The following is a 26,082-nucleotide window of genomic DNA, read 5'->3' on the forward strand; positions in this document are numbered from 1 at the left end:
CATTTTTGCATATATTATAAACTTCCCCCTTATCCTTCCTCCAAGCTTCTAATGCGGGAGTACCAATTCTAGTATTGGTTTGCTGTGCGGGCCCTCGGAATTGCCCTGATCTACCACCCCAAACACGTTGCTGGGCATACTCACAACACTTTGTTAAATGTTCCTTCCATATACCGGGCAGACCGCAATAGGTGTACCCAACCTAGGGCATTTATTCTTCTTGTGCCCCATTTTTCCACAACCGTAACATATCTCGAGGGTCATCCAAATCTCCCCAAGTGACGCTTCTTGCAAACTAAATAATTCGGCTTATTAGCACCAACAACCCTCTTTCATTTCTTATATGCTCTCACTACACGCTCTGGTGGTGCGGCGACATTAGCAGGGACAATGACACTTCCCTTAGCAACAAGTTCTTTCAATCTTTCCACAGCTGGACGCATCCTCCCTACGAACTCATGCGCAATCTCCCCCAAATTCAATGGCGGGGTTATTCCTTCCTCGCTGCTTCGGACTCATGGATTACTCATCTGGAAAATGGGGAATACCAAGGAAATTAGATCTCTATCCCGAGCTCTATAGCACGATCCGGAATATCAAAGAAGGGTGGAATTTCCTAAATGTCCAAATAGCCTCCAACTTATAGATGTGGTCGACAACACACCGATAAGAAGGACTCTACTAGACACGGCTCCGAGACATCCTAGGACACTTTAATACCTTACGCTCTGATACCAAGTTTGTCACGCCCCAAAAATCGTAAAACGTGACCGGCGCTCAACCGAGTAAACCCGACTGAGCAAGCCTGTTAGATTTCATTCTTACCAAGCTAGTTAATGAATAAAGAGGGAATGTTATCCCATTTATCAAAACACTACGAAATCTTCCATTAGCAACTTTCATTTCATTTCTGTTAATGACTTCAGTCATAGTTTACAAAATATTACAAGTTTACAAGTTTAATGAAAAACATGCTTATCAAGTACCAACATTTCTAGTCTGGACTCCCAACATCAACCACCACCCACAAACAGTCTATGGAGCCTCTAAATACAATAGAAGAGTAATAGAGAAATGTTGGCAACAAAGCTCTGGCTATACCTCAACACGTGATGAGAAAATGAACAAAAGATACATGACATAACCCCGGGATGGAGTGGGGCTCACCAAGACTGCTGGGAAGAGAGTACTGCTATCACTAGCCGATATCGCCTGCTGTGGAACCACCTGTATCATTAAATGATACAGCGCCCCAGACAAAAGGGACGTTAGCTCCGTCGAATAGTACTAGTTTGTAAGGCTAAAAGTCCTCTTTCAAAATAAAATAACCAGACAAGCAAAGAAACCACAAAACAGTAAGTCAAAATCAACATTATACTAGCAACTAATTTGAAACATGTAAGTCTTTTAGTTTACAAAAATAATATATATAATTTTTGGTTGGGAGATCACTAGCACCGATATGAGTTATACCACCGTCTTTGTTAGCACGGAGTCCGATCACGACCCTATCGGCTAAGTCGTCCCTTTAGAGACATGTACCATAAGAACAATTTCCAATTTTTTTTTGAATTTCCAGTTTTTGATTCCCAGCACAATACCACCATGTGTGTGGCATGGCGTCCGATCACGGCCCGATCAACTAGGCAGCCTTCCCACATATGTCGTGCGGGTTGGCATTACCAATTTACAAATGTTACCAAGTTCATCCTAATTAAGGGAAATAACCACGATCCACCCCTACATCGGCACGTGTAGTTTCAGGTGTGAGCCTTATGACTCACCATTCCTCGGTTTTGCTAATGATACTCCCAAAAATATTTTTAATTTGATTTGATATTGCACACAATTGTAGTATAAATACAATTATATAAAGGAGTCATAGTCACAACCATGCTTACCTCAATACCTCTTACATTTTATAGTTTTTACTAATGTCCTCAATCTCCCTCGATAACAGTATTTCTTTGGCCCTTTGGGCCTTTCATAAGATTCATCTTTTTCATGGCACGAAGGTCGTATTTGGTTTTCCACATTTTCATCCCTTTATTAAGGATCATCAACCAATATTAATGTACCAAATATTTCGGGAATCATATATTTTCAAACTCAAAAGAAATAGAATCATCAAACATAAGGGATTCTTCCCAAAGAGGAACATGCCAACCAACAATTGAATTACACAATGAATGTACTTATAAGGCGAAGCATTATCTAAGACAGCCACTTATGGGCATAGTTTAGGTACAAGGCCTTTAGGCCAGTCTACTTTTGGAAGTTAGTTCATAAGAGTTGAGTCAAGATTTATTTCATAATTTGCTTCACATTTTCTCATTCAATTCATTTCCAAACATCTTTACAGATTATCAACAAATAGGCACATTCAATCAAGGCACTTAGTACACGTAAGAGCAGCTGGGAGCATTAAACAAATCGAATTCTTCTTACCCGATTAGTATACTAACCTTCTTATGAAAATGTGACTCAAGGCTATACCATTTTGGTAGACAAACCACACTTAAACTTACAAAACAATATGGAATTCACTTCTGAGAGAGAAAGTTTAGCCTACATTCCTCGATTGAGCTTCCCTTAAGTCCTACTATACTCCGAGACTCTTAGCAATGTCAATCTCTTAGGAACATGACAAATCAAACCACAAATTAGAGAGGTGATCATAGTTCTAGCTCATTTGATCGTATTTTCAAGCACTAAGTATGCATTATGCTTTTAAAGCCATTTTTGTGAAAGATCCTACCATCCCTCATCTCATCCTTAGCTCAAGACCTAACCAAATACTTTTAAGAACTCATACATGCAAGATATTCACTCTCATCCTCATGGATTACCCTTCTAATAGTCTATCCTAGTTATATCCAGTAATTAAGAGCTTGGGTTATAGAACCTTACCTTTTAGGAAGAAGACCTAGGTGCCTTTCTTGACAAATCTTCAAGGTTTAAGCAAGATCTTAGGAGAAATGTTGATGAAGAACCCCTTCTCCCTCTAGGACCCTCTCTCTCTCTCTATGCATCAGAAAATAGGCCTATCTCTCTCTCTCTCTCTCTAAATGCATCATAAAATAGGCCTAAAATAAAGGGTAGTGTATAATATATCGACATGGGGTCGGGGTTAGAAAATTAGAAATTTGGAGCCCCGGAATAGATCTGCGATTGCATAATTGACATGCGGCCCGCAAAAGGGACCGCAAAATAGTTCCCAAAACATAAACAAACTGCCCGAGTATGCGACAAGAATGCAGTCCGCATACCTGTTATGTGGTCGCATAATGCACCGCAGAACTGCCTCTCACAAAATTCCAAGGAGATTATGCTATGACTATGCAGCCCGCATATTGATTATGTGATCGCAGAATTGGCCGCATAGTTGACCTCAAAATTAGCCAACATACTGTCTCACTCTACCTCAGATATACGACCCGCATTACTGTTATGCGGTCGCATAATGGGTCGCAGAAATGCACCCTTTTGAAAAATATTTTCCTTAACTTTTTAATGCACAGATCGATCCAAAGGGTCCGAACCGCGTCTCACAAGCTCGCCGCGAAGAATTCTACGAATTTCTAACACATATTCCTAACTTGGCACTACGAGATCTCAGGTTTTGAGCAAAAATTTACACGAGGCCTTACACTTATATATTTTATTTACCATGTATAAATATATTTGAAATAATTACAATTCGTAATAACTCTTTGTATTTGGTAGCAAAATCCCACCGGTAAATATATTGTATGGAGTCACATACAGTAATACAGTAACTGTATGTATCACTATATTTTAGTGTATTGTATGTGTTGATATAATCATCTAGAATGAATTAAATAGAAGTGATACAAACTGATAAAAATTAAATAATAGCTACGAATGATAATTAAGCAAATTATAATTACATTTAATACTGGAGCTCGAAACTATAGTGCTTTATGAAATTCTTCAAATTAATATACAAAAGTTAGGAAAAAAATCTCAATAAGAAAGGGGGTGCTTGGCACGTAAGCCTTTAAACTTAAACTTGCCTAGGGGATATTCAACTTAGAGACATGCGCACACAAGGGGCATTCGGCGGACAAACCAACCGCCATATCAAGTAAGGCTAGAAACTTGCGTGGATTTAAGTATATAGGGTTTGACACATGTGTTGCAAGCCATCATATCCTTACAACCCTCGGTGAACACTTCTCACACCAAATCATTTTTAAACCACAAAACTTCATAGTTAATATTAGTGGCGAAGCCAGAATCAAAAGTGTACAAACTTGAAAGAAGTGAAAATAATTTTCCGACAAAGGGTGTTCTATATATGTAATTTTTACCTCTAAAACTTAATATATATATATATATATATATAGTATAATTCTTTTACGGAGGATGATCAATTGACCAGTGGCGGAGTCAGAATTTTCGTTAAGGGGTGTCAAAATATATAAAAGTAAACATACCACGATATTAAGGAGAGTCAATACATAGTATAAATTTACACGAGGCCTTACACTTATATATTTTATTTACCATGTATAAATATATTTGAAATAATTACAATTCGTAATAACTCTTTGTATTTGGTAGCAAAATCCCACCGGTAAATATATTGTATGGAGTCACATACAGTAATACAGTAACTGTATGTATCACTATATTTTAGTGTATTGTATGTGTTGATATAATCATCTAGAATGAATTAAATAGAAGTGATACAAACTGATAAAAATTAAATAATAGCTACGAATGATAATTAAGCAAATTATAATTACATTTAATACTGGAGCTCGAAACTATAGTGCTTTATGAAATTCTTCAAATTAATATACAAAAGTTAGGAAAAAAATCTCAATAAGAAAGGGGGTGCTTGGCACGTAAGCCTTTAAACTTAAACTTGCCTAGGGGATATTCAACTTAGAGACATGCGCACACAAGGGGCATTCGGCGGACAAACCAACCGCCATATCAAGTAAGGCTAGAAACTTGCGTGGATTTAAGTATATAGGGTTTGACACATGTGTTGCAAGCCATCATATCCTTACAACCCTCGGTGAACACTTCTCACACCAAATCATTTTTAAACCACAAAACTTCATAGTTAATATTAGTGGCGAAGCCAGAATCAAAAGTGTACAAACTTGAAAGAAGTGAAAATAATTTTCCGACAAAGGGTGTTCTATATATGTAATTTTTACCTCTAAAACTTAATATATATATATATATATATATATATATATATATATATATATATATATATAGTATAATTCTTTTACGGAGGATGATCAATTGACCAGTGGCGGAGTCAGAATTTTCGTTAAGGGGTGTCAAAATATATAAAAGTAAACATACCACGATATTAAGGGGAGTCAATACATAGTATATATATGTATAATTTTTTTTTACCTACCTACATAGTGTATTTTTCCCGCGAAGGAATGTCCTTCTTATAAGGTGGCTCTGCCACTGCAATTGACCACCCAAGTAAATGTAACTTCGCCATGATTAATACCTGATGTGGGATTATCATTGGTTCGGTAAATTTATGGGGGAAGTGCACGGTTAGTTACTAATAACACATGTATTTACTTTTAAGCCACTGTTTAAAATGTCTTTAGTCTTTAGCCATTGCTTTAATAAACTTTACCTGCCCGGACGAAAACACCCTTCTGCCCATAAAGTTCAGGACCAAGTGTCCTTAACTTTTGAACTTTCAACTCTAAGTTCAGGACTTCAGGACTACATGTCCTTAACTTTTGAACTTGGAACTCGAAGTTCAGGACCACCTGCCCTTAAGTTTTGTGCTTGTAATTCTAAGTTAAGGACTACTTATCCTTAACTTTTGAACTTGTAAATCTAAGTTCAGGACCTATTGTCCTTAACTTTTGAGCTTGTTAGTCTAAGTTCAAGACCAAGTGTCCTTAACTTTTGAACTTGTAACTGTAAGTTCAAGACCAAGTGTCCTTAACTTTTGAGCTTGTTAGTCTAAGTTCAGGACCTATTGTCCTTAACTTTTGAGCTTATTATTATAAGTTCAGGACCTATTGTCCTTAACTTTTGGGCTTCTTAGCCTAAGTTCACGACTTATTGTCCTTAACTTTTGAGCTTGCTAGTCTAAGTTCAGGACCTATTGTCCTTAACTTTTGGGCTTCTTAGCCTAAGTTCAGGACCTATTATCCTTAACTTTTGGGCTTGTTAGCCTAAGTTCAGGACCTATTTTCCTTAACTTTTGAGCTTGTTGGTCTAAGTTTAGGACCTATTGTCCTTAACTTTTGGGCTTCTTAGCCTAAGTTCAGGACCTATTATCCTTAACTTTTGGGTCTCTTAGCCTAAGTTCAAGACCTATTGTCCTTAATTTTTGAGCTTGTTAGTCTAAGTTCAGGACTTCAGGACCTATTGTCCTTAACTTTTGAACTTGTAACTGTAAGTTCAGGACCAATTGTCCTTAACTTTTGAGATTGTTAGTCTAAGTTAAGGTTAATTTTTGAACTTTCAACTCTAAGTTCAGGATCGATTGTCCTTAAATTATAAGTTCAGGACTACCTCCTTCTCCTTATAGAACAAATCAAGTCATTATTTTGCTTCTTTCATTTTTTTTTTTGGCTGTGGTGAAAAACCTATTGATATGAGAATGATCAAGATTTCAAATATCTTCATAATAAAAAAACTATGTTTGTGGCTGAGGTTTCAACTTGCCACTGTCAAGAATCTACGCTATTTGACCTTTTCATTGACATGGGTCCCGCAAGTGATGAACCAACCGTTATTGGGCCTTATTGCCATTCAAGCGCAGTGGCACTCGGATAATCTTGTTTTTTCTTCGCAGGATTTGATGGATAATAATGCTTGTGGATTCAATCTTGGATAACAATATTACGAGTACTCACAGCAGCATCAACAGTTGCAAAATCTAGGAATAGAATTCGCCGGAGAAAAGGGAGACGGAGAGATTGGCAAGGAAGAGAATATGGATAGAAAAGAGATAGAAGTAAGGGTACCACCGTCTTTTTATATTAATTTTAATAGATTAGTGTCTAATTTTGCTCAGTATTCAAAATGTTGGATAAAAAGTAAATGTCACTTTAAAAAGTGGCTATCCTACGCAATTTTTACTAAGTTTATTGGCCGTGTTTTTTTGTTTTTATTGATCAAATTTAGGTACTTCAATCCATTATTATTGTCTTCGTCTTCTCTTTTATTGGATTAAAATTACGACTTCACTCATCGACAACACTAACGTTATTTCTAGAACTGTTTAATGTTGGTCAAGTTTGCACCAAACCATTTAAAAATAGCACGGTATAGCCAGTTTTTGGACTGATCATTCAAAAATAGCCAGCGTTTATGAAGTCAATGAAAAATACCCACTATTTTACTGCAATAGAGACCGGTCCAGCATAATATACTGGAGTTCGGTGCACCTGTGTATGAACTCCAGCATATTATGCTGGACCGATATACTTTGCTGACTCCAGTATAATATACTGGAGACTGGAGCACCGGTGCTCCAAACTCCAGTATATTATACTGGACAATTATACTTGCTGGAACTCCAGTATATTATGCTGGAGTTCTAGTGTACTTATGCTGGAACTCCATCATATTATGCTGGAGTTCCAGCATACTTATCCTGGAACTCCAGTATAATATGCTGGAGTTCAAGCATACTTATGCTGGAACTCCAGTATAATATACTGGCATATTTTCCGGGTCTTAAATAGTATTTTCACTCAGATTTATCATTACATGAAAAGTGGCTAAATTTCGATTACTTTTAAAAGTGGACTATTTTTGAACGACAAGTTGTAAATTTGGCTATTTTTGAATTTCTCCCCAAAACATCTTTAAATGTTCTTGATGCGTTCCTATTTTTCTATTGAACATTCATTATTGGGCTCAATCAAAACTATCCATCCTTTTGAGATCCCAATTCAGCTTAGCCCATTTAGATTTCCACCAAGCTGGAGCCCAATTATGAGAAATTAACTTAAATAGCCAGCTTTTATTATTTGTTGCAAATATATATATATATATATATATATATATATATATATATATATATATATATATATATATATATATATATATATTATATTTATACTATATTAAAAGCGTGAAGGCCCTTAGCGAAATGTCGTTCGCCCTTTTTAAAATAAGTTCACATTAGACAAAATAGTCATTTGATTATTTCCCTAATATTTAAAAATAGTCATTTAATTAATTCCCTACTATTTATGAATAGTTATTTAATTACTATTCCTATAATACTTATAATAATATTGACACACATACTAGGAAACATTTTCGTTCTCTACACAATAGGAAGTTTTCGTCCAACTCCATATTTAGGAGTATTATTAAATTTTTCTTTCTAATTTAGGAGGATCTTTTTTAGTTAATAAAATTTATCCAATTTACACGCAATAGGAAGGTTTCATTTTTTCTTTAGTTAATAAAATTTAACTAATTCACATACTAGGAAACTTTTGATACTTTCAACTATATTTAAATTTAGGAGTATTAAAATTTCACACTTGAAAAGTTCTTAAATTTTGACTAATTCATACACGCACTAGGAAAGTTTTGATATAAATTTTTGACACTGAATTTTTTATAACTATATTAGATGAAGACGAGCTCTTTGAGAACTTATTAGAGTCTTTTTTCTAATAAATTTTTCACCCAATTTTATATACGCCTATAATTCTATAAAAAAAGTTACAATTTCACCTTTTCATCATCATAATTTTGTCTTGTTGGAGCAACATCTACAAAATTAAGGTCTTTCTTTGAGCAATTTTTTTTATTAGCAATTGAATTTTGCATCCATGTATTTGTATTAGTAGTTGAATTTTGCATGCACGTATTTAACCAACACATCTTATCCTGATGTTCTGGATTGTAAAGCTTGGTTGAATAGAATCCTTTTTGTATTAGACTGTATGCTTTAAACTTTAGTCAAGTTATTTCTTTTACTATGTTTTCGTGCTCTTATTGGACCTTTTTTCTCCGTTTTTAGTTGCTTTTAATATTTCTTATATTGGACAAAACTATATTAAATTATTTTTCTTAAAATTTTAAGATTTTGCAATTAACTAAAATTTTAGTTATAATTTTTTTATTTGAACTATGTAGGAAGTCCTAATATTTAATACTCTAAAATCAATTAAGATTTTACCTTATGAAATTTTTAAAAATAATTTATTCATTGTAACTAAAATGCACGCGCAACGCGCGTATCCTAAAATTAATATATATATATATATATATATATATATATATATATATATATATAAAATCATACAAAAAAATGTAACAAACTATTACTGAAAATCCTACTGAGTTATTCGAAATACTTTTTTCTGTACTATAATTTACGACAAACTATTATGGAATTGACACGTAGTTATAGCTATTGTTCTGGTGTTATATTGTGGTGTACAACTTCCTAACAATCAAGTCAATAGAGAATACATCTTGATTGTAAATATTAGTTGTAATCTCTCAATTTTGTAGCTACAAACTTGGGGGGGAGGGAGTGAAGAAGTCTTGAATCCTTTTTATGGGATGGAAAAATATTAGGAAAATTATATGGTATAGCTAACTAATATACTGTATTTATCATTGGTAGCTTAACTTTCAGAAAATTACTATTCATAGCTATATTTAAAATTTATAACAAATTCACTTATATTTTTGCATTCCAAAAGAAGAATTTTCAGAAAATTCTTATATTTCGCCTTGATTTTGCACCATGTATGTATCTTTTTTCCAGGTATGAGATGATTTTTTTTTTGCACCATGTATGTTTGACTGTATTTTTGTGGTTATGTAACCATGTATATACCCATATATTTTTGTTATTTGTATCCTTGTATACACCCGTATATTTTGTATTTCATCATGTTGTATTCATCACGCAAATAAATATAGATGATATAGATTGTATTAGTTGCGCGAATGAATACAGTTAACACGAGCTGTATGAACGAATACAGTGAATACAAACATCTGGTAAGGGAAATTTGCTATGAATGGTAAATATAATTAGCTATGAAATTGTATTGTTTTTTGAATTTCCTCAAAAATATTCATAGGATCACACTTTTCATGAGGCAAAATGTCTTGTACCATCCAATCAGACATCGAAAAATGTCACACAATAAAGTGTGTATCACTTGGCAGCCCACATTGTTCTAATTATTAAAAAAAGCATTTTTCTTATAATTTTTTTTTTTTACTTCATTTGAAAGCTTTCAATAATTCCATTTTCAACTCCTATTTTTTAAGTTGGCTAGATAACCCACTCTCTTAAAGAAGCTCACTAATTACACCTTTTATTTTGTGTTTCTTGATTAAATGGTCATAATTTGTTAGATCTTCTTCCAATTCACATTTGCTAGAATGGAGATTGTGTCACCCACTAAATAAAGATTAATTTTTTTATTAGGAATTTTCCGTACTGCATTCCATTAGTATCATATGTTTATCTACTTATCATAATTTAGCCTTCACTTTTCTAAGGTGAGATTCACATTAAGGTTTGCAAAATGGACACTAAAGTCTGTCGACCAATTACTAATATAGTTGACTTAAAGACAATTAAATATCATTACTAATTTATGCCCCCCAAAAAAGGGAAAGATAGTTCTCATATATTCAATCTCCTCTATTAACACCATATATCTCATAAGTTTTAATTGAAATGCAAAAGAAGCAAATACATGGAAACACAAGGACATAATATACAGCGTATACGTAGACAAAAGATTAATTAAAATGCCGTCCTTGAGATCATAATGTCTTAGCCTATTCGCTTAAACTAAATGTGTCTTAATACTGTGTAAAAAAATCTAGGAAAACTATCAGGTATGTCCATTTATAAGTAGTTTATTACAAAAACCGAACAATTCATAAAATATTACTAATATTAGCCAAATATTATTAATATTACCCAATTAGCTATTTGTAGCAAAAAAGGGTCAAATTTATGCTTTCTTTTGAGTGGGTATTATTAGAATAGATTGGGTACATCTAAAGGAGCTTAAATCTAAGTTTTGGAATGATTCGGTGGAGTTTGAGGTGGTTTGAATTGAAAATTCAAAGTAGAAGATGACATAAAAAAATGATATGTGTATCACACTGTGTATCATTTATGTATCACATATGTATCATATTTGCATCAAATATGTATTACATATATATCCATATATACCTGTGTGTGAGATACGTACGTGATACATGTGTGGCAGAAGAATTTTTTGAACTCGATTTTAACTACGAATTTTGCTATCAAATCAGTCCAAATCAACTCTATTCTTCCTCAAATTTTGTATATTGACTCATCTATAATTTGCTATCTCATCCATGAAATTTCTTTCCGTCTTGCATCTAATGTTGTTAATCACACTTAAAAATATGGAAGGAGATCTTTGCATATAATTGTTGGAGAGAAAGAACCTTATTTATTTGAATTTTTAATTTCTATATGTGCATGGCTAGATTTGATAAGTCTATGATTAATGGTTAGAGATTGGTAAGTTGAAACTTATTTGGGACATTTCTGTAAGATTTCCAAAAATCTATCAAACTTTCCACCCTTTTGTACATCCTTCCTCAGCTAGAAGCGCAACTATCCCCAGGAACGGATCCAATGGAGAGGGGGTGGGGCTTGTAGCTCAGAGAATTGGAGCACATGGCTACGAACAATAATGTCGGGGGTTTCGAGTCCCTCCTCGCCCACAACCGGCTCAAAAGGGAAGTCACAGGATCTCGAAAAATTATTCTAACTGAAAAAAGGGCGGGTCGTTAGGGGTGTACAAAGAAAACCAACAAACCGCACCAACCCGATAATCCGAGTCAAACCGAGAAAAAAGCCTGACTATAGTTTGGTTTGGTAATGGGAAAAAAACCCGACCATAATTGTTTGATTTGGTTTTAACTAAAGAAAGTCAAACCGAAACCAAACCAACCCGACATTGCATATATAGAAATTTTAGATATATTTAATATATAAATATACTTATTGTGATGTAATTTATAAATATTTCTTAAATTTTATCATAATTTTATCTTCAAGGTTGGACTTAGAATTTTTGAATGTTCCAATAAGTTTTATAGACATTAATATTAGTAAATTTAATATAACAAAAGCCCAAACCAAAATCAAATCAATACTAACGCTAACAAAAGACATTCAATTCAATACTACAAACGGGAATGTATTGAATATCTACTTTTTATTTTGCAATAATTTAAATAAAAATGTATAACCTATTTTTATTTTTTCTTTAGCAATTAGTCATGTAATTAATACTCCCTTATTAGTCTACTTATTTTAGCATGACTTAGTACTTTTAGATTATGTTTATTTTTATTATGGCTTTTTAATTAGCAATATTTATTTACATAATTTTATTGTCTTTATTGTTGAATATTTTAGGATAAGCCATGACACATCTCATATTTTGTATTATTTTCCTGGAAAATACTTTATATAGTTGTATCTTACTAGGATTAACGAAATATTTTGATACAAGTTATATGTTTTGTTCTACGAAGATTTTACCGGAAAAAACAGGAAAAACCGAGATTGAAAAACTCGAGTTTTATTGGTTTGATTTGGTCTTTAGATTTAATAATCCGACACAATTGGTTTGGTTTGGTAATTATAAAATCCGAACCAACCCAACTTATACACCTCTACGGATCGTTCCAAATATTCTAGTTTAGAAAAGCCAAAAAAGTGAGCGTCCAGCGCGAATTGAAATTAGAGTTTTTCTGAAAGTGAGCGAATCTCGGGAGAGGTTACTGTTAATGAGACTTCTTATGTACTCTCAACCATGGTATCAAGTAGCAAAAGCTTGCATGCCAATGAATCCATTTTATGGAATATATAGAAGATATTAATTTCTTTTACCAATTCAATTAATCGATAATGCTTCTCAATTGTAAATATTAATCATAATTCTCGACTTCATGACTATAATTTAGGAGTAATTTGGGGAGAAAAGAAAGAGAAGAACTCTTGAATCTATTTTATGGAATATATAGAAGATATATTAATGGCATACCTCTCCCCCTAGACAAAATATATTGCACCACATCCAATGAGACATCGAAAAATGTCACACAATGGCAGCCACATTATAGTGTTTTATAGTTATAGAAAGTAAGGCACTTATATTTTTATGGTTTATTTTTTGTTATTTTTGCAACTTACTTTTAATAAATCCATTTTCAAATCACTTTTGTTTAAATGAAGATTTTGTCGCCCACTAAATAAAGATTGATTTTCTGTACTTTATTCCATTATTACTATTATTATTATTATTATTATTATTTTTATTATCAAAATATTTCATCCCATTACTATTATTATTACAAAATGGGATCGTGATACTGGCTTAACTTATTCACTCCTACAAATTGTCTTTCTTTATATTGATCATAAGCAACTACCCACTTAAAATAATTAATTAAATAGGTCCCTAGTCATGTCTAATCAAATTTTGGGAAGTTAATTAAAGGGCTAATCATCAAAGAATAATTAAATAGATCCGCAAGGGAAGCTGCTAAACCTTAGTATTATTAAAATCAATGTGAAATAGAGGTGCAAATAAAAGTATAGGAAAGAGTTAAAGTCATGATAGGTTCATCAAAGGAGTAGAGGAAGTGGAAGGACATGATTACCAAGTTCTCATAAAGTCACACAAAAAAGAATTTACTAATAGTTATAAAACAAAATTTGGTTTATTGAATAATATATATTAAAGATTGATAAGAGTACGGTTTTTATCATATTTTCCTCTATCTTTTTCTCGTGTAGGCATGTCTCTATCAATTAGATACATCCATCGTGTAAAATGATACTTGAAGGAATGCAAAAGTGACTTTATTGTTTTGTTTAAAAAGTTCTTATTTAACTTACTTAATTGGAGGCTAGCTAGTAGTTTTTTTCTTTGATTGGGGTGGGGGTGGGGGTGGGGGGAGGGGGACAATTGTTTAACCAAAAAATAAAATTTTAGTCAAAGCTAGAATTTAGAAGAACACAGGTTACTGATAATCAAAAGAGTGTATAAAAGGAAGTAATTTAGGTAGCAAGAGAGTAATCAAAAGAAAAACAAGTAAACCAAAGTTTATACTAATAGTATTTTGTGTCCTCACAATTGATCAGATATCTCCCTTTTATAGATATCTTGGAGATATACGTTTTGCCCAAATCATAATGAGGCTATTATGAGTAATTAAAGACAATGAATGTTACGTTACATAATCATTATATTCAATACAAATTTTCTAACGTATTCCATATTTAATGCCTATTAAATGCCATATCTGCACTCTTTTCTATTGTCAGATTCATTCCTTTTGATTCTCGGACATAAATGACTTAGATAGGTACGGGTGTCGGGTTATTTGTATTCCTGCCCATGCCTCTTCCTCTGCCATTTGCTCGTATCTGTTGCAACTCGTGCCTCTTGGCTAGTTGTAATTCTTTGATCATTTGACCAGTCTACGTGTTTCGATACGTATTCGACACGTCACCTTTATATTTAAATACAATTTTTTTCAATACAGATAGTCCCCCCACTTTCCGTTTATTCATCAGTTGAATATTTGGGAAGTGGATTTCATTAAAAGAGAATTTTTGTCACCATTAATGCTATGACAAAATTGACGCTTCAATTGTCGCTTCCATTTAATGCTCCGTACACGTGTCTTTTTTCTATTGGTTCTGCAGTTTTGCAGCCCTTTTCAAGGCTTTTTACGGCTCCACTATTCACGAAGTGCCAATTACCATTATTATGGTCCTTCCATCACTGCACTTTTACCTTTGGCGGTGGCGTATTAATATAAATATAACTTCTTTCCTTGTCTTTTACCACATAAAGCTTATTGAACACTTAATTCCTCAAATCTCAGTTCACTTCTTCCTCACATTATTCTTCTTCGCCATGTCTTCACCAAATCCTAACCCTAGGAGAGTTCCATTGTTGATACCTTCCCTAATGCACCCATTAGACATAGAAGGGGAGGTAGACTTCGTAGCTTAGGGTCTACTCGCGGTGGTGGCTCGTCTATACCTTCTCCTAGTTGTGGTCCTTCTTCCAGAACCAGAGGTTCCCTTTCTCACAGATCTTCTTCTAGGGATAAAGAACCTTCTAAACCATTACGTGAACCTTTAGTAGAGGAGATAGTCCCTATAGAACTATCTTTTTACCATGATAGGGAATCTCTTAGAAATCAGGTTTCCGCTTTAGATCGTACTGACGCTCACCCCACTCAAATTACAGAAGTTTTGACTCCTGTAGTTCGCAAAGACTGCCATTGGAGTAATGATTTTCCTATTATTATCCCTAATCCAAATCAGAGAATTACTTCTTACTTGACTGGGTTCTCTTTTGTTTGTACATACTCTTTCACTTTAGGGTTCAAACCAGCTATTGACCCAGTTATTCTCGAATTTTGCCATTTTTTTAATGTCTGTTTGGGTCAAATTGGCCCAATCATATAGAGGGTTGTTGCCTATTTGAGGCATTTAACCAATTTGGCTGACGTTTCCTTTACTTTCCCTCACCTGATTCATCTTTACTCCCTAGACTTTTCCGTAATAGCGTTTTTACCCTAGTGGCCAGGAGTAAGAGGGCTTTAGTGAGCCCTAAAGATGACAAAGACCGTGGCTGGTACGCTCGATTTGTTGCTGCCCCTACTGTTGGTTTAGTGGGTGAGAATAACGTTCCCTTCCCTGAGAAGTGGAATTTTGCACGTAAGTCTTTTATCCATCTCGTACCTTTTTCCTTCAAGTTTATCAACTTCTCTAATTTTTGCTTTTTTAGCAACCATGAGAGTGGTGGAGAATATTCTCAATTTACGTGGTTGGGTAGATAAATTGCTGAAGACCGCACCAATAGATGGTAGTCTTGGAAAACACTTTCTAACCGTTACGGTTGGAAAGTAAAGACTCATGGTAAGAGTTTTTATTTCATCTTTCACGCATGTATATATTTTTCTTTATGGTTCTAACTTCCATCCTTCTTTTTATCAGGATTTGCTATTTGAGGAGTTACTGCTGAAGCAGTTGCGGCCTCTCGTGTCTCTTCGGGAACCCGTACTCCTTCGGGAACCCGTATCTCTTTAGAAAGAGCCCGAGAAATAGTTTTGGGTTCTTCTTCTGCAAAAAGGAAAACTGTTGAAGAAGAAGACTCTGAAGAAGAGGAAGATGGGGGTTCCCTGGTGACGAGGCCACAAGCTAGGAGACGCATCGTCTCTGATGACGAAGCTGAAGTTTCCCCTCGTCTTTCTGTTCCTCTTACCGAACCTGTTGAAACCCCAGTAATAATTCCTGACGATGACGTCACTCCCCATGATACTCATGAATCTATTGATCAACTTTTCTTCAGTGGTTTTGGCAGTGGAAGTTTAGGGCCTGTTTTAGATGAAATACCTTATCTTCTTTCTCAATTCCCGTGCCTGTGATTCTTTCCTTACCAACCCCAGCTATTTCTGTTCCTTCTTCTACTGTTTTCACTTCCTCTACCGCTCCTCCTTCAACAACTCCCCCTCCTATCGTTCACCATATAGAAGCGGGCTCTTCAAGTAGAAGTGCCGCTATGAGGAGGGTAACCATTGAAGTTCCTGCTAATAGCAGCCTTTTGAGGAAGTCAAGTCAGGTAGATGTATGGCTGGAACCTTTAATCGGTCCAATTGAAAAAGCAAAGCTGGAGAGCCATAGTTCCCTGACTCTAATGAATGATATCGTGCATACCACTTTGAAGGTACTTTCCTTCTCTCCCTTCTTTACCTTGTAATTTTTTTTATCTTTGGGATTCTTATATTCTTATTTCCCTTCCTTTTTTTTAGGCCAATCTTATCGGCACAGAAATGATGAATAGAATCCCTCTCTTGGAAAAGGTAGCATGTGATTCTCAGTTGGAGGCGATCAATTGGAAGGAAAAATTTGAAAGATCACAAATTGATATGGAAGATTTACAAGAAGGCAAGAGTACCCTAGAACAGCAGGTGCGAGCTTTAACTTCAGAGTTAGCGGTTGCAAAAGCTTCCTCAAGCCAAGCAGAAAAAGACAAAGAACGTCTCGAATCTTCCTTCTCAGAGCAACTATCTAAGTCCACGAAGAGAACAGAGAGTTGAAGTCTCTTTTGAGTCAAAAAGAAGTTTACGTTGGGGAGCTCGTGCAAAGCTTAACTCAAGCACAAGAAGACCTTCGAGTCTTAACTGATAAGGTTCGTGCTTTAAAGAGCTCCCATGCCTCTCTTCAAGCTTCTTACAACTCCGCCTTGGCTGAAAATGAAGAGTTAAAGAATGAGAATGCTGATTGGGAAAAGGATTATGAGACCCTTGAAGAAAAATCTGTTCTTGAGGTAAGTTGGGCATTTTTGAATTCACGTCGAGATACCCTAATTGAAGTTGGCCAAGAAAACTTCAACCTGGAGTCGGAGTTAGCTAAGATCAATGAAACCATTGAAAAAGCTCAGCAAACTCAGGACTTCCCTTCTCCCGTGGTTGAAACTCCCGTGAATGTTGAAGCTAATACAAGTATCCTAACTCTTTTAAGCCCAATCGAGCTTGTTGTTACAAGCCAAGTTGAAACCGTATATGTTGATGCACCTGCCCAAATTGAGCCCGCTGCTATTGATGTTCCTGCTTCAATTCCACAAACTTCTTAGTGACCAATTTTAATCATTTGAATGATTTTGTTCTTGTTTTTATTTTGGAAAATTGTAATCAAACCATTAGCTTCATTTGAGGGTTGATTTTGGAAACACAAGTCCCCAAGTCTTTTATGGGGCAATATGTATAAACAATTTCATAGTTTTATGACTAAGTTCGAACTTAGTCTTAGATTTTTTTACATATTAAGAAGTTTTTCATGTTATTATCTTAAACTTCTGTTTGCTTTATTCTTGCCTTTATTTTTAAGGACTTACAGAATAATTTGCATTTTTGTTTTTCGAAAATACTTCTGTTAACCTCATGACTAATTAATTTAAACATTAGTTTTATAAAAGAGGGCCCTTTTATACTTCGACACTTAATGAAGAAGACGTCTCAACTTCATAATGGTGTTGTCATACGATAAAAGAAATATGAACATATATGTTTCTTTGAAATAACTTTGACAAGTTTTGAATAATACTTTACATGTATTTGAATTACATCTATAACTTTCTCGTAACTGTTTTTCTTGTAACAGATTTTTTCAAAAGAAGAATAATAGACACGGGGTTTTTCCTTATAGCCCGTTTTAGTACATAGCCTTTACCCTAACTATAGTGAGGTTTTTCTTTGGCCTTAGCTCGTGGCTTCATCTCGTGACCTTGTGACTTTTACTCTGCACTTGACTCTTTTAGGCTTGATTTTTCTTAATGTTCTTTGCCTTCTTTATACACATATATGTGTATATTATGTAGTCCCCCAAGTGTTTGAGTGTTGAATTATGAAGCCTCGAGCACTTTATAGATTCTCTCATTTGGTCCTTTTCCTAAAAAGGAAAAACATACGGGACTCGGAGGTGCGATTTTAGATGAAGACTGCTTAACCCGTATGAATTTCTATCAGAATAATTGTAACCCTAGGCCAGGAATTTTAGGTTATTCCGTGTGCCTTACAGGTCGTGACTCATCATTTAGTACGGGTTAGCTTTTTGCCTATCATCTAAAATCGTTAATAAAATTTTAACAATTCAAAAATTAAATTTGAAATAGTGATACCTGACCGTGGGTATTCCTTAGAAATAGTATCTCTTCAAATGAACAACATTCCAATGTGAAGGTAGTATCTTGCCATCCATTGTCTCCAGCTCATATGCTCCCTTGCCTATAATATCACGAACTCTATAGGGTCCTTCCCATGTTGGACTTAATTTACCCGCGTTAGCTGCCTTTGCGAATTGAAAAACCTTTTTAAGCACGAAGTCCCCCACTTTGAAGAATCTAAGGCGTGCTTTTCGGTTGTAATATCATTCTATGACTTGCTTTTGTGCTGCCATTCTTATCAATGCAGCTTCTCTCCTCCCCTCGAGTAAATCTAGATTGACCCGCATCTCCTCTTCATTATATTCTTGTGTCGCCTGTGTGAACCGCGTACTTGGTTCCCCTATCTCAACTGGAATTAAAGCCTCAGCTCCATAAACCAATGAAAATGGTATTTCTCCTGTACTTGTTTTTGCAGTTGTGCGATATGCCCATAAAACTTTAGGTAACACTTCAGGCCAGTTACCTTTTGATTCCTCTAATCGTTTCTTTAAATTATTGATAATAACCTTGTTCGTTGATTCTGCTTGCCCATTACCCACCGGATGATAAGGTGTTGACGTAATACTTTTAATTTGCCAACTTTGAAAGAATTCTGTGATTTGAGCTCCAATAAATTGAGGGTCATTATCACACACGATCTCCTTTGGTACACCAAATCGGCATATGATATTCCGCCAAAGAAAATCTTTGACTTCCTTTTCTCGCACCTGTTTAAATGCTCCTGCCTCTTCTCATTTAGTAAAATAATCAGTGAGTACGAGCAGAAACTTTACCTGTCCTTTTACTTGTGGTAATGGACCCACGATATCCATTCCCCATTTCATAAATGGCCATGGGGCAATGACCGGGTGTAATAACTCCACAGGTCTATGCATATTGTTACCGTAACTTTGACATTTATCACATTTGACCACGAAACTTTCTGTTTCTTCTTCCATTTTAGGCTAGTAATAACCTGCCCTAATTAAGGTTCTTACCAATGACCTTCCTCCTGCATGATTCCCGCAATGTCCCTCGTGTATTTCTTTCATTACATACTCCGTTTGCGAAGGTCCGAGGCATCTTGCTAAGGGACCACCGAATATTTTACGATATAAATTGCCTTGCTTTAAGCAGTATAGAGCAACCTTCTTTCGAAGTGCATGAGCTTTCTTCTTATCATCAGTGACGATACCATACTGCAAAAAAGCAACAATATCGTTCCTCCAATCCCAAGTTAAATTATTTAAATTTACCTCATTCTTATCAGGATCGAGAACTGAATGAACAAATGTATAACTGAGGCGTTTGCATCGCTTGCCACATCAGCTGCAGATGCGAGATTAGCTAGGGTGTCCGCTTCAACATTTTCATCTCTTGGTATTTGTATAACTTTCCAGGTTTAAAATTGCTTTATCAATTCCCGTACCTTTCTAAGTATTGTTGCATCCTTGCTTCCCTAGTTGTATAAGTCCCCAGCATTTGATTAACCATGAGTTGCGAATCACTCTTAATTATAATCTGATTTATGCCAAGCTCTCGTGCCAATTCTAGACCTGCAATCATAGTCTCATACTCTGCTTCATTGTTAGTTATTGAGTGACATTTAATAGCTTGTCGAATGGTCTCACCCGTAGGTGGTACCAAGACAATCCCTAAACCTGTACCTTTTACATTAGATGAGCCATCAGTGAATAAAGTCCAAGTTTCCGGGTTAGCCCCATTGAATACTTGTAATTCTTTTTCTGCTTCTAATTGCATCTCTTGGCTAAAATCGGCCACAAAATCAGATAACACTTGTGATTTTATAGCAGTTCTAGGTTGGTATGTGATTTCGTATTCACTTAACTCTATTGCCCACTTAGCTAACCTACATGATAGCTCATGCTTATATAGTATATTACGTAAAGGGTAGGCAGTTACTACGACGATAGGATGACACTGAAAGTAAGGTCTTAACTTTCTAGATGCCATGATTAATGCAAGTGCAAGTTTTTCTAACTGAGGATACCGCGTCTTCGTATCTAACAAAGATTTACTAATATAGTAGATAGGGGATTGTTTACCTTGTTCTTCTCGAAACAAAATAGCGCTTACCGCAACTTCCGAAACAACAAGGTAAATGAGTAGTCTTTCCCCAGCTTTTGGTTTTGCCAGCAAAGGTGGATTTGATAAGTACGTTTTCAAATTCCTGAGTGTCTGTTGACATTCCTCATTCCATTCGAAATGATCCTGCTTCTTAAGGGCTGAGAAAAATTTAAAACACTTCTCTGATGATTTAGAAATGAATCTTCCCAAGGCTGCAATTCTCCCTGTTAATCTTTGAACTTCTTTCTTGTTTGAAAGTATATCAGGGATTTCCTCAATGGCCTTGATCTGTGCAGGATTTACTTCAATACCACGGTTAGAAACAAGAAAACCCAAAAACTTGCCTAATGCAATGCCAAACGCACATTTTTCGAGATTTAATTTCATATTAAATTTGCGCAAAATTGAAAATATGTCATATAAGTGTGATATGTGATCTTTTGAATACTGAGTTTTAACAAGCATATCAACTATATATACCTCCATAGTCTTTCCTAAATACTCTTGAAACATTTTGGTAACTAACCTCCGATACGTTGCACCTGCATTATTTAGACCAAAGGACATTACTTTATAACAGTAAGTCCCCCTGTCTGTTATGAATGAAGTTTTTTCTTCATCTCCCGGATCCATTTTAATCTGATTATAACCTGAATATGCATCTAAAAAGCTTAATAGTTTGTGACCTGCAGTTGCATCAATCAATTGATCTATGTGTGGTAGTGGAAAAAAATCTTTAGGGCAGACTTTATTATGATCTGTGTAATCTACACAAACCCGTCACTTATCGTTCTTCTTTGGAACTACAACAGTGTTAGCTAACCAGTTAGAATATTTTACCTCACGAATGGAACCAATTTTTAGCAATTTTTGGACTTCTTCCTGAATCACCCGATTCTTGAAAGTTCCTTGTTTTCTTTTCTTTTGCTTGACAGGAGGGTATGCTGGATCTTCATTTAGTTTATGAGTCATAACCTCCGGTGGTATTCCAGTTATGTTAGAATGGGACCAAGTAAAGCAATCCACGTTAGTTTTCAAAAATTCAATTAACTTATCTCTCATACCTTGGCTAAGATTGGCTCCAACATAGACGTTTTTATCAGGCCATTGAGCAAATAACACGATAGGCTCTAATTCCTCTATTGTTGTTTTGATATTTTCATTCTCTTCTGGTTCTTGAATGGTATCAGGCCTTGAATCTACATCTATTTGCCCTTGTTCAGTTGAGGTTTGTGTTGTGGTGACCTCAACTACCTTCTGTGATTGCTATTTACCTTCATTTCTCGTGCTTGTATCTGCAACAGAGTTGATAGCCCTGGCTATATGTTGATCTCCACGAATTTGACAGATTCCCCATGGCGATGGAAATTTAATAACTTGATGCAAGGTTGAAGGAACAACATTCATTTCGTGGATCCATAGTCTCCCAAGAATCATGTTGTAAGCCATCTCCATATCTACCACCTGGAACTTTGTATCTTTAACGACTCCTTCAACGAATGTGGTGAATGTTACCTCTCCTTTCGTGAGGACACTAGAATTATCAAAACCAGATATATCACTTTATCTTTAGCTTGCATCTCACGTAATACTCTCAGTAAAATAATGTTCACGGAACTACCTGGATCAATCAAAACTCGTTTCACATTAGTATCATGTATAATTACAGATATTATCAATGCGTAATTACGAGGGGTTAATATGCCATCTGCATCTGCGTCATTGAATGTAATGTTGTCTTCCTCTAAAACATGTCACACCCGTTTCCCTTGGGTAATTGTTACTTTGGAAATTTTGTTAGCTGCAGTATATGATATACCATTGACGTCTTCACCCCCACTTATAACATTGACAGTTCTTTTGGGAGAAGGTGGTTTTGGAGGCTCCTGCCTGTTCTTCATGTAAGCTTGCTTGCCTTTCTCACTGAACAACTCAGTAAGATACCCTTGCTTTAATAAATGATCAACTTCACTTTGTAAAAATCTTCAATCTGCTGTTTTATGTCCGTGGTCATTATGAAACTCGCACCAATGGTCAGGGTTGCGCCTGTTTGGGTTCGATCTCATTTCCTTTGGACATCGAACCTTATCTCCTTTGCTTCTAAAAACGGCTACGAGCTCGTAGGTGCTGACGTTGAAGTTGTAACCACCAAATCTCGCTTTTAAATTTCTATCATCATCTCGTGACACATAGTTATTTCGCTCGTTCCTGAATCTTGATGAAGAACCTGATTCTCTATTTCTTGATCTGTGATCGTACCTTTGATTATCCTGCTTTGACCGTGAATCCTTTTCCACAGGTCCTATGTAAGGCTCGTACCTATTTTTACCGGATCCTTTTCGGTCTCCGTACGTCTCAAACTTACCTTTTCTTCTTTTTGAAATCGTGGAACAGTATCTTCCTCAATCCTCAGCTTCGTGCTATACTTGTTATAAACATCATTCCACGTTGTAGCTGGGAATTCTCGAAGGCTTTCCTTGAGCGTCTTCGTAGCTTCCGAGCTTTTTTCATTCAAATTGCTTGTGAAAGCTATAGCTGCCCAGTTGTCAGATACACGCGGCAATGTCATTCTTTCTCGTTGAAATCTGTCCACGAATTCTCTAAGCAGTTCTGAGTCCCCTTCCTTGATTTTGAAAATATCCTCCATTCTTTTCTCTACTTTTTGAGCTTCCGAGTGTGCTTTGATGAAAGAATCTACAAGCTCAGCAAAAGAATTTATAGAATTTTCGGGTAAAAGAGAATACCATATTAGTGCTCCTTTAGTGAGTGTTTCACCAATTTTTTTGACTAATACTGATTCAATCTCCTGCTTAGTCAAATCGTTGCCTTTTACACCCGTTGTGAATGCAGTCACGTGATCTTGTGGGTCTGTTGTTCCATCATATTTTGGAATATCAGGCATTTTGAACTTTTTTGGATTTGGGAGTGGAGCAGCACTAGGCTTCCAGGGTTGTTGTAAATATCTGTCTATATCTACCCCTTTGATTATGGGTGGCACCCCGGGTATCTGCTCTATGCGCTCACTTTGCTCCTTGAGCTGTTTCTGCAAGGTTAGTACTAAGTTTTATAAATTTGAATTAACTAAATTACCTGGTTCTCCATCCTGCAATTCACTGGGGTTTCCACCGCTGCCTGAATTAACAATCCCGGAATGAGGGTTCTCCAGAGTGTTGTTATTTGGAGTAGGTGTGGGTGGTGCAGCAGGTAACTGGCTAACCAAGGCCTGAACGACTTTATTGACCTGTGCGGTAATAAGTTTTTGCAAAGCCTCATCCATAGCTTCAACATTTTTGAATTGAGCTTGTCCATCAGTATGAGATCCCTCAGGAGTGCCTTCACGAGATCGCCGAGGAGAGCCTTGTGGAGAAATAATCAGTGCGTTATTATCCTGAGGGTCTCTCTAAAGTTGTTGGTTTATTTGGTTTTCTTGGTTTCCTTGAATGTTGTCATTGTTGTTTGGCATAGTTGATGCAACAAGGAAAGTTAAGCGAAAAGAAAATAGATTATCAGATTCCCGGTAACGGAACCAATTTGTTTAACCAAAAAAATGAAATTTTAGTCAAAGCTAGAATTTATAAGAATACGGGTTACTGATAATCAAAAGAGTGTATAAAGGAAGTAATTTAGGTAGCAAGAGAGTAATCAAGAGAAAAACAAGTAAACCAAAGTTTATACCAATAGTATTTCGTGTCCTCACAATTGATCAGATATCTCCCTTTTATAGATATCTTGGAGATATACGTTTTGCCCAAATCATAATGAGGCTATTATGAGTAATTAAAGACATTGAATGCTACGTTACATAATCATTATATTTAATACAAATTCTCTAACGTATTCCACATTTAATGCCTATTAAATGCCGTATCCGCACTCTTTTCTATTGTCAGATTCATTCCTTTTGATTCTCGGACATAAATGACTTAGATAGGTACGAGTGCTGTATTATTTGTATTCCTGCCCGTGCCTCTTCCTCTGCCATTTGCTCGTATCTGTTGCAACTCGTACCTCATGGCTAGTTGTAATTCTTTGATCATTTGACCAGTCTACGTATTTGACACGTATTCGACACATCACCTTTATATTTAAATACAATTTTTCCCAATACAACAACAAAGTTATAGATGAAGTACCAAGTGAACAAAGAGAATGCCAAGGTAAATTTTTGTGTACATAAATGGAGCAGCATCTACTACAATTCAAGATAGAAAATTTTCAAGAAACCTTTTTTTCCCAAGATATAGATTCAGAATTACGATAAATATGAAAATAGGGGCTTCCGTTTGCAATTTTTGTAAAAAATATCAACTAATTCGTAGGCATGGACTAAATTATATCTTGACGAAATTGACACATATGAAATTGAGCACAGTTTCGCAAAGAAATAATTCACTATTTTTCGAGAAGACTTGTGAAACATATGCCTTATTGTCTGAAACACCTCTGTCCATGAACGACATTAAATGATAGGATTTGGGGTAAATTATACAACAATGTGACTTTTTTTAATAATAACGGTATAATTTAATTGGTTGTACGATTGGATTCAAAAAAGCATAGGCCTCGGGCAATTTACCGAAGAAAAAACTACTCGAAAAAGGGACGAATTAAGACAGATACCGATCAAACTAAAGGTATCGAAACTCGAATTATCGGAATAATGGATTTAGGGGCGAAAATACCGTCTCAATTCATCCTATTTCATCAGATCTGGGATGTGATATGGTTCCGAAGGATGAACCGGATATGGACAGTTCCAATAAGATTTCATTCTTGAACAAAAATCCATTTTTTGATTTATTTCATCTGTACTGCCCCTTGTTGGTCCCGAGGGACGGAGGAGGCTAGGTTAGCCGAAAGATGGTTATCAGTTCAAGAACGTAAGCAAACCTTCTGGCTGTCTTCACCCCTACCTCCTTTATCACTGAGCGATCATTTAGGGGCCTTAGCTGGTGATCCGGGCTCTAGTCCAAATATCTATATAATAGATTAGATTGGTACTAGGATTTTGCGATGTTTTTGGTATGTGTAGGTATAAATGGCATATATGATTGGTCATATAATCGTGCTTACATAGATGCTTTTTATACAAGATTCTTAGTTGGTGGATAAGAGGATTAGCTGAATTTACTCATTTTTTTGATCGACGAGTAATTGATGGGATGACTAACGGGGTTGGGGTTATTTTACTCCAGATTCTTTCATTTCCATGTAAAGATCATTTTCTTCCCGAGTATGTTCA

This window comes from Nicotiana tabacum, chromosome 22 (assembly GCF_000715075.1).
Source record: "Nicotiana tabacum cultivar K326 chromosome 22, ASM71507v2, whole genome shotgun sequence".
NCBI classification, from domain to species: Eukaryota; Viridiplantae; Streptophyta; class Magnoliopsida; order Solanales; family Solanaceae; genus Nicotiana; species Nicotiana tabacum.